This window comes from Euprymna scolopes, chromosome 30 (genome assembly GCF_053919585.1).
Source record: "Euprymna scolopes isolate OS-2025 chromosome 30, ASM5391958v1, whole genome shotgun sequence".
In the NCBI taxonomy this organism is placed as follows: Eukaryota; Metazoa; Mollusca; class Cephalopoda; order Sepiida; family Sepiolidae; genus Euprymna; species Euprymna scolopes.
Window position 1 is genome coordinate 7762145 of NC_136511.1, and position 15000 is coordinate 7777144.

Consider the following 15000-nt stretch of genomic DNA (forward strand, 5'->3'; position numbering starts at 1 on the left):
TGCCAACATCAATATATTATATAAGAATGAGTCCCCTGTGGAATTTCCACAGCTCCCGCTAGTCATTATTATTCTCTTTACTCCCTAGCATAATATATATATATATATATATATATATATATATATATATATATATATATATATAGAGAGAGAGAGAGAGAGAGAGAAAATAAAAAGGAACAAACCGTATTATGTGTTCATCAATGTTTCGTCTTTATTTCGAAGTCTCGAAATAAAGACGAAACGTTGATGAACACATAATACGGTTTGTTCCTTTTTATTTTCTCTATTTTGTCGGAATACTATTTCCATTATTTTCATCATATATATATATATATATATATATATATATATATATATATATGTAGAGAGAGAGAGAGAGAGAGAGAGAGAGAGAGGAAGAGGGAGAGAAAAAGGGGAAATATCGTTTTGTTGTCGAACATTTTGTGGTTCGAACAAACATCTGGACTGAATTATGGTCGAGTACCGAGGTACCACTTCTGGACAATCTCAATAATTTCACTATTGAAATATACTTTCTCCACATCCGAGTTCTCATCCATCTCCTGACTTACGATTTGTTGCAATATTTTTGACTATTCATGAGATATGGTCCCTCACAGTTGAGAGATTCTATTTATAAACGATGCTGCTAGGAACTGACGAATCAAATTCACGTTTTGCTATCAACCAATCAGAAACCAGAATTGCTCCATAAAAATTAAACCTTTTTTCTTTAGCGACCTAGCATGTGTTTTCTTTGCGCCAACACGGGAAGAATCTTTTGCTCTGTGGCTACAAGATTATAAAGTCAGGAACCTGTACAAAACAACCGTCTACTGAGAACCGGTCATCTCCAGGACTTGTATAGAACAACTAACCATCGGAAACTGTTCTGAAACTAAACATGGCTTCCAACTCAAGAACTGTCTACTGAGAACCAGTCAACTTCAGGACTTGTATAGAACAACTAACCATCGGAAACTGTTCTGAAACTAAACATGGCTTACAACTCAAACTTTTTGCAAACAAATTACTTATCCCCTCTGAACCTTCTGCATTTCTTGAGTATACAAAGCTTACCTCTACTACAAATACTTGACCTGCTCCTAGTTCCCTTTTCACAAATTGATCCGCAGAACTTTCCTCCTCTTGTCAGCTTTTCAATCTCTTTGGTTTGGGTAACATCCATTTGCAGACTTTTACTCTCCATAGCATTCTGCTTTTAAGTCTTGAACTTAGCATGTAGAACTTCCAGTTGTTTCTGCTGTGGTCTCATCCCTATTTAAACAAATAATGGACTCTTCTAATAAGTGTCTAATAGGAGACGAGTAGCAGAAGTTACACTGGCAACATTGTATTACTGTAATATAAATTGACCTGCCTATTTTATGAACTTACCCAGACACAATAAATACAGTCACGACTAAGCGTTGTATCAGTTATTAATAGCAGTTATGGCCACAGAATCGAACGCATATTTTCTGTAACATATTTTTGTTAATCATATCACTGTGTTTGTCTTGATTATTCCTATTTACCTGCCTCCCCACGAGGGCAGAGACACAAAGTCGGTTTTTAATGTGGGGAAAATCCAGCTCCCCAAAAAGGGGCACTGGATAGGAACAAAAATTTAAATTGTCTCAGTCATGAAGGATTTCTTCCTCACTGACCGAGGACAGAAAAGGTGAAGTGAAACATCAGAACAGATACTACATTGTGATCTTGGCCATAAAAATTACTGTAATATAATCCCATCTCTACTTTGATACACAATGGATTCTTCCGATAAGTGTACAATATTTTGACTGTAATTCACTAAGGGAAACGAGTAACAGGAGCTACATTTATCAAGATTGCATTACCGTAATATAGCGTTGTTCTTCTTGTCAACCAATGTGTTTGTTTTATTTATTTATTACAAGTCTAGGTGCTTGGCGTGGCCCCCGAGTGTTTGGAGGTGTGTGTTGAGCAAAAAAAAAAAAAAAAAAAAGTGGTAGTAAGAGGCAGGCTCAAACCTGTACCCCGAAGGAGGAAAAGAACATGAAACAAACAAAAACAAAAAAAACGTGACGTCTTTGCCGTTGCATCCATCGCCAAACTGGAAGTGGCGAAGGTTTAAATTAAGGCTAGTGAATCGAAAAGAGGGGATGACTTTCGAAAATATCGGCGCAAAAAAGCGACCCCTTCCCTGTAGAAAAGTGCCCAGTTGAGGGTGAAGCAATTAATGCTTAACCAAATATTTCGATATTTGTCGTCCGAAGGGTTGAGCTTCAAAACGCGTCCGATCTCATGAAAATGCGGTCAATTATAATTACTTATGGCAGACCCTGTATTGATGTGTTGTGCTCTGATCCTTATTTAATTACAAAATGGCCTCTTCCTATACTTTGACAGTAAGTCGAGTAGCAGAAGATACATTAGTGACTTCCTGCAGAAGCCTTCGTTCATGTCTCGAAAGACAATGGATACTCACTTTAAGAGTAGCTGCACGTGTAATTATGAGGCAAGGGTTGAGCAATCCTGAACCACACCTCTCTTGAATTGGCATTGCTTGGGTCCAGTGGCAAGGAGAGGACCAGGATGACTGAAAATAATGTTGAGATAAGCAGAGAGCACATACCGTACCTGAAATTCCCAAATGGTCACCCATTTTAATGCTGATCAGGCTCAACGTTGCTTGATTTCGGTGATCTAACTGTAATATAATCTTATTCTTCTTTCAACAATATGTGTTTGTCTTATTTATTAAGCCACTTCGAAGACATACATCAGGGTAAAAATTTTTATTAATTTCATTAAAAAAAAACATTATCTTAAAATCATCATTATAAATCATCTCATTAATTTGGTATTAAAAAAATATTTTAAAAATAGCAAAAAAAAACAAAAAAAAAAAACGCCATAGCTTTAAAACAAAAAAAATACAATACAAAATGAAAATAAAAGACTCTTGGGCAATACCAACTTTAAAAAAAATAAAAGTACAAAGACTTCGGAGCAATACCAACTGGGTACAGCAAATGTATTATAAATTTAATTTTAAAAAATTAGTAAATTACAAAACTGAAAAGCGAATTGCATTGTTGTTGCAAGCAATGTACCATCTTTACAAATAAATAAATAAATTTTTAGAAAAAGCAAGTGTAATCACGTGTTTTCATTGACTTCAAAGTACAAATCGATAGTCAATTGTAATGAGTTTCCATAATATTCGCAAAAACAAACGTTAGTTTTTGCAAAAATACATATTTCCAATATTCGTTGAAAAAAAAAATCACATTGTTCTGAAGAATTTACAATTGCATTTTTTGATTAGTAAAATCAATAATTATGTCAAAGATTCAAAATAAAATAAAAATGATGCTAAATATAAAAAAAAAACATTTCGAAACGAGATTAATTATTCGTATTAATGAACGAAAAAAGATTATTCGTATTAATGAACGAAAAGAAAACAAACTACAAAGTATATTGAACTCTGATTGGATTGTTTGGATCAGAAAAAAGTGAGTTAGCAAAGCAAGATGATGATGATGAAGATGATATACAATATTAAATCTACTTTCTACTTTTATTCAGAAACAACTGGACCGATCTAAAAGAAATTTTGTAGACATCTTTATTATTATACAGCGCAGTAAACAAAGTATTATGGTATCCATTCAATTAAGAATTAGGGATTAATAGGATTAGTATTTTGTGCAAAAATGAACACAAATTTAAACATATTCAACCATCGATTTAGCATAAAGCACATACTATACCTTTTATTTGTTTATAACAGGGGAAAATGTCTAGTATATAGTATATAGTATACAGAAGGCCAGAAAAACATTGGTACCGTCGGTTTCAAGCCGAACATAAGGGCGGCCAGTTAATGGTAAATTGTAACTAATGTTAGGCTCTCGTCAGTCAACCGACGGTACCAATGTTTTTCTGACCTTCTGTACGTTTAAATAAATGAATATTAAGCTCTTATATCGAAAAAAAAGTTTTTTCTTTGTAATCGAGCACTTTGTGGTAATTCTTTCCAAAAAAAAAACGGTAAACAAATATATATATATATATATATATATATATATATATATATATATATATATATTTTGTGTACAGAAAGTTGTTAGTTGAGACAGGTCATTGGTACCGTCGGTTTCAAGCCCGATAATAAGGCCCGTTTCTCGATAAGGATACCTTAAACGGGCCTTATTATCGGGCTTGAAACCGACGGTACCAATGACCTGTCTCAACTAACAACTTTCTGTACACAAAATATAAGTACGCTCTTAAAATTTGGATTTTCCTTTTAATTGAGCACTCTGCTGGAATTCTTTTTCCAAAAAAACTAATCATATATATATATATATATATATATATATATATATATATATATATATATAATTATTTACTTTAATAATTATTAAATACCTGCAGACACTAGTGTTTCATTCTTACAAAAATAATCAGTGCAGGGTGTCACGATTAACACCAGTCGATAGATTCGAACCTGGCAACAGAAGCCATTTCTGGCTCCATTAGCAAGGACCTAATCCATTCGGCTACCGTTAATCGCGAGAAACACTGTTGAAATTTAAACATTTATTATTTTAACCTTTAACCTTTTATTTATTATTTAAATGGTTTTTAACGTCTGTTTATATGTTTTTGAACGTCTGTATTTATTGTTTAAATGTTTTTTTAACGTCTATATGTATTTAAATCAAAAATGGATTTAATGTCGTAACATACGATGCAAGTATTCTTTAGATTTTTTTTGATTCATGTGATTATGCGCTTTTATTTTAAACGTTAAAGAGTTCTTACTTTCCTGAGTAGTCTGTGCTGGAAACATTCATAATTAACATAATTACATTGTTCCTGCACTACGAAACAGATACTGTCAAGAGTTGGACGTTTTGACATGTGGAAACAAAGATAAATAACATCTTGGAATTTCGTATATAGCTGTGACCGTCTGTGCGTACTTGTTTGAATCTTATATATATATATATATATATATATATACTAGCATGGGTACCCGGCGTTGCCCGGGTGTTTGGAGGTGTATGCTGAGCAAAAAAAAAAAAAAGGTCAATTTTTTTAATTTTGACCCCTATTATGACCCCTTTAAATTTATTGTTTTGGGCTCAAATCAAGTTATTAAGTTAGATCCATGTCCAAGGAATCTATATCTAAAATTTCAAGGATTTAGACCCCAAATTGGTGGAGGAGTTTGGTAGAGTTCTCAAAGGTCAAATCGTTGAACTTTGACTCCTTAACAGCTAAATTTCTGGCCGAAAACCAACCACTAAGATTTTCCCGAATCTCAGTACCCTGTATATCAAATTTCGAGTCTGTAGACTAAAAATTGACAGAGTTATTGCGTAGGGAAATGTACACAGACAGACACACAGACACGTTCACTTTTATATATATATATTAGCATGGGTGCTCGGCGTTGCTCGGGTGTTTGGAGGGGTATGTTGAGTAAAAAAAAAAGTGTTAGTAGGAAGGCAGGCTCGATCTCGTAACGCAAAAGAGGAAAAGAACGGGGAAAAACGTGACGTCTTTGCTGTTACGATCACCACCAAACCAGAACTGACGTAGGTTTAAATTAAGGCTAGACAATCGAAAAGAGGGATGACTTTCGAAAATATTGGGTAAAAAAGCGACCTTCCCTGTAGAAAAGTGCCGAGTTGAGGATGAAAAAAATTAATATTTTAGCCAATTTTTCGGTATTTGTCGTCTGAAGAGTTGAACTTCAAAACAGTACTGATCTTGTGAAAATCCGTCGCCTCTGTCGAAATTTTTAGGCAGACATACATACATACATACATACATACATACATATATTTATATTTTGGTAGTTCAAATTTTGGACCCAAACTGATGTAAAAGCCTGAGCTATCTCTGAATACCCTTTACGTAAAATTTCAAATGTTTAAACCAGAAATTGTCTTAGTAATTTGGTAGAGACCGCAGAGGTCAAATCTTTTTAAACTTTGCCCCCTATTATGAGCCCTTACCATTTATTGTTTTTGGCTCAAATCAAGTTATTAAGTTAGATCCATGTCCAAGGAACCTATATCTAAGATTTCAAGTGTTTATACCCAAAATTGGCGGAGGAGTTTGGTAGAGTTCTCAAAGGTCAAATCGTTGAACTTTGACACTTTAACAGCCAAATTTCTAGCCAAAAATGGATTACAAAGATTTTCTCAAATCTCCGTATTCTGTATATCAAATTTCGAGCCTGTAGATTGAAAATTGACAGAGTTGTTGTGTAGAGAAATGTACCCAGACAGACACACACACACACACACAGACAGACATACACTTTAACTTTTATAGATATATATGTATGGGTGTAAGTGCGCAAATCAAACTGCCTTATATATATATATATATATATATATATATATATATTAGAAAAATGCGAGCATGAAAAGTAATATGGTTAAGCTTGAACATGGAAAATAAAGGACTAGTTGTTAAAACTGGAAAAGAAAAGAACAAGATATTCTAGTAAAAATATAATAAATTTATAACTTAAAATATTGCAGTATTAAGAATTGATTATATAATGTTATAAATTGAATTTAAAAAATTCTTAATGTTGCAATATTTTAAGTTATAAATTTATTATATTTTTTACTAGAATATCTTGTCCTTTTCTTTTCCAGTTTCAATAACTAGGTCTTTACCCTTCCATGTTTAATCTTTTCATGCTCGCATTTTTCTATTGGATTCCATGATTTTTTCAGGCTTCCAGTAAATCCACTTGTTTTTGTTTAATTTGAGTCTTATTTTTTGCCCCCATAAACATAACATACACATATGCAATAACAATGTACGGCACTTGTCTGCTTTCAATAAAATCCCCCAATTATCTCCCTTTCATTCTTTCATTCTCTCTGTTTCACTTCTTACTTCTCTTTTCGCGAGAGAGCGGTGAATTAGTAGCAACAGTAGTCGCTGAAGCCACGTGGTTGCTATGGAAACAACTCATAAAAAACGTTGCTTACCTCCTTACGTTTTTTTACGAGTTTAAAAACCAATAAATTCGTCATAATTTTGCTGAACGAAAATTGTAAATTTTTTTGCACAATAAAACTAAGAAGGTGATCTATAAACTGTAATAATTGAAATTTGGTCTAAAAGTGAGTGAGTTCTTAATCTAAAACTGCCACTTAACCATATATTCAAACACGGTATAGTTTGAATTATATATATATATATATATATATATATATATATATATCTTCTCTTCTCTATATAAATAAAATGAACTCATTTTTTCTCGTCTGATTTTGACCTTAATAGGATTAAAAATCAAGATATTTCATGCAAATATAATATGCACAAACGGCAGAACAATATCTGAGGTGTGTTATAGGCTTATTATTTATCAAATTCCTCGATAATCTTAGATTTCTATACTTTTTCTGCTGAGAAGTCACGGCCAAAATCGGTTAAGATCAATGGAAGTGGTAAAATATTTTCTCTCTTATAAATTCCTCCTCCCCCTGCCACGACTTAACACCGTTTGGGGATCGTTCACAAGGAACACTTGAGAGGAGAACACCGGTTTGGCTTCGTAGTTCTTTCATGTGAAGTTATTTAAAATCACTAAACTAAGCTGCAGTGCTCTGTGGCGTAGTGGTAAGCGTGCTGGACAATTCACATTATATTTTCACGTTCGCGCCGACCTACCGTAGTCGTTTTTTTTTTTTTTTTTTTCCTAAACAACTGGAATGGACTTTTCTTGGTGGCCGAACTGTTAACGTTGCAGATGTTTTTTTTTTTTGTTTTTTTTTTCACACTTTATTTTCCTACTTTTACTCATGACTCCGGGTTTGATCCTTCCCACTTACCTACCATAACATTTTTTAAAACTCCTCCCCCCGTCCCGGAAACAAACACTCGGGCAACGCCGGATACCCCTACTAGTAAATAAATAAAAACGCATACACATTTCAACCTAAATAAGACGCCTGCACGATTTTACCGTAAAGAATCATCGGACTCAATGTTTTGACTAATACATAAGTTTTTAAATACAGTACTTATCTGATACCTAAATGTTTTGGGTTCGATTCTAGCTGATAGCACTCAAGTCATATTTCTTTTTAAAGCTTTTGAAATCACTACTATATATTGGGTACAATATAATAATCAATAGAGAATTGATTCTATGATAATAAATATGAAATCTGCATAAACTAAAATATCATATTTACGTGTATTTCACGACTGGGCAGCACTGGACGGCGTGTTAGTATATACTAGAATAACTGTCTAATCAGATAATAGGTAATTTAATAGACAATTTAATGGATAATTTAATGGATAATTTAATAGGTAATTTAATGACAATTTAATGAATAATTTAATAGGTAATTTAATGGATAATTTAATAGGCAATACTTACAAAACATGCAACTCATGCTAGTGGTAATGCCAAGGGTAGCCAAGTCGATGTGTCTGATGATGCAGCACTCAGGAGGAGGCTGGATGAGTCTCACTGCAAGAAAGAACGCAAAGGTCAATATTACTCAAGTCTGACCTCCAAGAAAAACGAATATCTGTAAGAAAATTGAATTTTTAAATAAATACAAAAGGGCTGAAAAAGCCAGTCATTTAAAATTGCGTGACTAAAGTTCGTCGACTAATTTTAGTTATTTTCCTGAGAAATTTTAAATGTGTGGATACAGTTCGATCAAATGCAAAATGCAGACATGAAAGAGATTTTGTATTTTTAAATTTTGGAAAAAGAAAAAAATAAATAATTAAGAATTTAACTGAGCGTATGTGATGCCATCGCGATTACAGCTATTGATCACAGAGTCTGAAAGTATCATGGTTCACTATAAACATTAAAAAAGTAAGTAAACTTACATTCAGACTCCAGCAAGCAAAACATGACGCACCCTATTTCTAATACAACACCTTTTTGCAATATTTTTCACCATTTTATGCCGGCTTCATAAGGCCAATGCTAGAATACGGTGTCCATGCCTCTACTCCTTGAATAATACACAAATATCCGGCATTTGGAAAGAGTTTAGCAGCTGGCTACTCGAATCGTGCAAGAACTATGGAACCTGACTTATCATAGACGTCTTAAAAAAACTTAACCTTTAGCATCGATGTTTATGTAATGATCTCAATTTGGCCTATAATCGCCTCAATGGCATTATTATTTTACTCGTGGAACCTTTTTTTTTTTTTTTACACGGTGGTCACCACTTATCAAGGCCCGGAAGCCACTCAGGGATAAGGGTTATTGCAAGTACAGTACGTTAGTTTGGAGAGTTATTGAAGTGTTTACTTGAGGTGGCGGTTCATTAGGAATTTGTTTATGCTGGCCTTGAAGACATCCAGGTTGTAGTCAGGTGGGAAGCAGGCAGACGGAACAGAGTCCCACAGGCGTGCGGAAATTCCACAGCAGACTCTTTCATATGTAATATATTGATGTTGAGCAGCAAGATGCCTGTTCACATGACGCATGAACTTCTGCATATCAGTACAGTCAGGGAAACAGGGAACCGGGAGGGAATTCCAAAGTCTCGCAGGTTTTCCGGGATCTAGGGATCTCTATAGTGTAGGGGTGGAATTTTGTTTCTTCTCAGGTTTGTCGGGAGTATTTACGTCGAGGGGATACAAGGGCTTGTAGTTCATCGGAGCACATTCATTAAAATACTTGTAAAACAGGCAGAGGGATGCAACATTCTGTTGATGGAGCATTTCATTGATGGGATAGACACTGAAGTGTAGTTGACAGTGTGGGACCTATTAGGTTGGTGACCCTTACCTGTACCTTGTCGAGGAGTGAGAGACTAGTAGCAGATGCACCGGCCCAAATATGGCAGCAATACTCCATGCATGGACCAATGGTGGCTTCATGGAGCCACGAAGTTAGTAGTGACAGTTGGGTTTTTCTCCCTCTTTTTCTTTGCATGTTGATAGCAGCAGTATTATTTTCCTTCTTTCTCTTTCCGTTTACACGTCATGGCACACTAGTGATATGTATGCTAATATTGTTTTCACGTTTTTCTTCAAATCAGTTATCTCGAGAAAGTCTTCGAAAATTAAAAGCTAAATGTTGATGAACATATAAAGATTTTTTTTGGTTTTCCAAATTAAAATATCCACAAAGATGTGCTTCGTCGTCTACGATCCTCAGCGTGGCCGAACCTTGTAAGATCCAAAACCATGATCCCAGGATCAGCAGTCTGAAGCTCTACCAATGAGCTAACTCTCACTAGAGCTGGAATGTACTGAGTTATATATATATATATATATATATATATATATATATATATATATATATATATATATATATATATATATTTAAAAGAGTGTAGCCATCAACAATTGTGGGTTTTTTTTAAAGGTTTTCATCATATTTTTATTTTAAAATATTTTTATAACGCGTTTTGAGCTTAGGGTGTGCTCTCTTCAGATATTTTCGTAAAAAGTTTTTCTTTAAAATGGCAGTTTGTAGAATTGCCTCTGCTGATATTAAATATGTTTTTCAGAGTGATGCGATGCGTGTGTTCAGTGTTCAGACATTCTGTCTCCAACTGTAAGTGTTCACAGTGTCCGGTCAAAGTTAGTTTCAAAGAATGTTTTTTAGTCCATATGGTGAAGGTCTTTATGGCTTTTTTAGGGTTCTTTTTAAAGACTTTCTTTCCCCATGTATAGCATACACTCACATACTGTGTGTGTGCATGTGTGTGTGCCTACATAGTATGTGGATGTTTGTGAGTGTATGTGCACATACATATATGTGTGTACATATATGTGTGTATGTGCGTGTATGTGTGTGTATATATATCTTCTACCTATTCTCCAACTTACTTGTGTGTGTGTGGGTGCGTGTACGTATGTCTGAATGATTAAGCGCATATATACATGCGTGTTTTGGGGGGAAAAAAAAAAAAGTATATATATATATATATATAAAATAAAAAAATAAAAAAATAAAAATAATTGTTAGCGGTGGATGTATGCGAGTACGTGTGTGAGTGTGTAGGTGGGTATGTATATGTGTATATATGTATGCTCCTACATATATTTCTATGTATGTACGTGTGTGTATGTGTGTGTGCCTGCGTACGTGTGCGTGTGCATGTGTACATGTACATGAATGTATATGTATGCGTATGTGATTGTGTGTGAGTGTATGCTATACATGGGGAAAGAATGTCTTTAAAAAGAACCCTAAAAAAGCCATAAAGACCTTCACCATATGGACTAAAAAACACTCTTTGAAACTAACTTTGACCGGACACTGTGAACACTTACAGTTGGAGACAGAATGTCTGAACACTGAACACACGCATCGCATCACTCTGAAAAACATATTTAATATCAGAGGAGGCAATTCTACAAACTGCCATTTTAAAGAAAAACTTTTTACGAAAATATCTGAAGAGAGCACACCCTAAGCTCGAAACGCGTTATAAAAATATTTTAAAATAAAAATATGATAAAAACCTTTTAAAAAAAACCCACAATTGTTGATGGCTACACTCTTTTAAATATATATTTTTTCTCTCGTTGGAACTACACAACCATCACTTTAAATATATATATATATATATATATATATATATATATATATATATATATATATATATATATATATACTTTCATTTGTTTTACATAAGCTGCTATACATATGTTGCTACACATTCATGAGCATGTTTCGATCAGCCAGTTACTAGTAAATAGAAACCTCTTCAGGCGATATTGCTTATACAAAAGCTTAGTCTGTAATGGAAAGATGCTTTTGTTACTTGTAACTGGCTGACCAAAACATGCTCATGAATGTGTAGCGACATATTAATGTTTATGTAAAACAAGTAAAAAGTATATCTTGCCCTACTTCGGTATTGAGCACTATTGTATGAACCTCGTTAAAACTTCATTGGTTACTTTACCTCTGGAAAATATTAACCTGAAATTCTCGCTCTCTCTCTCTCTATATATGTGTGTGTGTGTGTGAAGATTTTGAAGCAAAACGTGATGAATCTAATTTCTTTAAATTAATATAAGAAATTAGTCTTCACAAATATTTCTAATGTATAATTTGAACGTAAAACCTAATTTTAATTAAAAGCAAATATCACGTTACTTTCGCAAAATGATTTTGAGTCATGGTGAGGAAATTCAATACTTTTCTTAGGAATAATTTAACAAATTTTGGAAATGGCTTTTATCACGTTTACAGTCATCTTACATGTTGTTGTATTGTTTCCGTTAGCGCTTTCTACTAAAACCTAAGTCGTCGTCAGGCGGTTGTTTGACTGAAGGGTTTACAAACGTCTAGCTATTTATAGAAAATTACGTTTGGGGAGACCTAGTCACGTATTAAGGCGTATTCAATTGGATGTATGTACACTATTTAAACAGGTGTATTAAAACTACAATGAAATAATAATTAAATAATTTAAAATTTACAATTTATATATATATATATATATATATATATATATATATATATATATATATATATATATATATATATATATATAAAGCTTAACGTCTGTGTGTGTGTGTGTGTGTGTGTGTGTCTGGTCACGAATAGGCTCCTATATGGTTGACTATTATAGAAAACTGATCACATATAATGATAGAAGATGTATCGAGACACAGGAATGGGTATGTTTGATCTGGCACAACGGAGGTTCATTAAAATTGTGAGGTCTGCGTTCGCGCATGGTCCACAGAGTATGGAAATAAAAATTTATAAATTAAAAAAAAACGTTTACAAGTGTTTTTGATATAGATGTACATAAGAATACTTTGATAAGTATGTTTTAACTTAAATAGGGATATTATAATTAAATTGTGGGGTCTGCGTTCGCGCCTCGCCTCCATAGAATGGAAATATGCACAAACTTTAATAAAGACTTTTCATATCTATCTGCGTAAGTATACTTTGATAATTATGTTTCAGTTTGAAGAAATATGGTATAATAAAATTATGGGATGTTCGTTCGCACCTGACCTCCATGGAATGGAAATATGTCACAAAGTTTAACAAGGTTTTTTAATATAGATCCACAGAATAGTGTGATAAGTGTTTCAGTGTGAACAGGTATGGTATAATAAATTATGTGGTTTACCTATTTTATTTTTACTTTCATCATATTTTGCTTTGGTTTTGATACCCCCAAATTCGAAGCTATCTCTTTACAACCCTTCCTTTTCATAACTTATCATACTTTCATAAATCAGAATCCATTTTCTGTAGGCTGTTTTTGAACCCAGTCAACGACAGGTACTTTTGCTATGTAAAGACTAAATTTAAACTTGTTCGAAAACATTTTAGATTGTGAAATTAAAAAATAAAAAATGAATGTGTCAGCTGACCGGTTTCGAAGCTCGCTCAACAGAGTTAAAATCGAGCTTAATTACGTTTTAAAAATAAAATACTTGAGAAGGGAGTACTCTGAATTATGGAGAAATTATATAGGCAGTTTATCCTTGTTTGATAAAATACGATTTATTCGTTATGTTGCAAGAATACATTTATTTAAATGTAGCTGCGGTGTGAACCTGCATATGAATGAGCAATATCATTCAATTTCGCCTTAAGGTCACTCACCTTACTGTCGTAAACAGGGGAAAGTCTTGCTAATTGAGCAAAATAGACTTCGAATTCAGAATAAATCTCTTCACGTTTGGGGTTAGAAGGGGGAGTGCAGAAATCCAACCCATGGGAAAGTATATTCAATTCGAGTTGGGACAACTGCGAGGAAGAGATATTAAGGACGTTTCTAGAAATATCCGGGCTAGTCGAGCAACCAAATTTTTTAAATATTAAATGTTGCAATTTATTCTGATGTTTTGACTTCAACCTGGAAAGGCTGCGTTCATGTATTCTTGCAACATAACGAATAAATCATATTTTATCAAACAAGGATAAACTGCCTACATAATTTCTCCATAATTCAGAGTACTTCCTTCTCAAGTATTTTCTTTTTAAAACGTAATTAAGCTCGATTTTAACTCTGTTGAGCGAGCTTCGAAACCGGTCAGCTGACACATTCATTTTTTATTTTTTAATTTCACAATCTAAAATGTCGAACAAGTTTAAATTTAGTCTTTACATAACCATAATAAAATTTTGTACCCCATAAAAAATATGTAAATATCTTAAGACTAGGTACCCACTTGAATTAATCAATGGATTAAATTCATTGTTGAAAATTAGGAGTAAAATAAGAACTATGCAGATGAACCAATCCTTTTTATATATGTGCCAGAGCAATAAAGTATATCCCTCTTTTATTTTGTTTAAAATAAAAAGAGCTAATTTACATTTTAAGATTGAAGATGTATTTATCTCCAATTTTTTGTCTAAACATTCTTGTGATCTGGCGTACTTGAGAAGGAAGTACTCTGAATTTTATTTCTAGAAATGTCCTTAATATCTCTTCCTCGCAGTTGTGCCAATTCGAATTAAATATACTTTCCCATGGGTTGGATTTCTGCATTCCCCCTTCTAACCCCAAACGTGAAGAGATTTATTCTGAATTCGAAGTCTATTTTGTTCAATTAGCAAGACTTTCCCCCGTTTCCGACAGTAAGGTGAGTGGCCTTAAGGCGAAATTGAATGATATTGCTCATTCATATGCAGGTTCACCAGTCTCGGTTAGTGAATCCAAATGGCGAAATAAACATTTCCATGTTATTAAAACACTACGCCAGAATAAATCTCTTACTATCACTAAACCGGACAAAGGCTCTGGTGTTGTTATACTTGACCACCAGGATTATATCAATAAAATGATGATAATTCTCAATGACACCTCTAAATTTGAACAGCTAGGTCCGGTAGAGACACACGACTCTACTGTATCTATTGAATCTAGATTCCAAAGACGTCTGGTCAAATGGGTGAAGAGTGGAGCTCTTTCTTCCTCCATTTCTGATTTAATCAGACCGACTGGTTCATTACGTCTCCGTCTCAATGGTTTACCTTAAATC

The 15000-nt window shown here is 33.7% G+C and overlaps 1 protein-coding gene across 3 annotated transcripts in view; it reads right to left on the minus strand.

The window, feature by feature from the left end:
• Nucleotides 1-15000, minus strand: part of LOC145254646 (protocadherin Fat 4-like) — a 1852201-nt gene that overhangs the window by 673676 nt on the left and 1163525 nt on the right. For all 3 annotated transcript variants that reach the window (XM_080113277.1, XM_080113278.1, XM_080113279.1), the window contains one exon: nucleotides 8429-8521. The gene's annotated coding sequence lies outside the window, so the exon portion shown is untranslated. The remainder of the gene's footprint in view (nucleotides 1-8428; nucleotides 8522-15000) is intronic.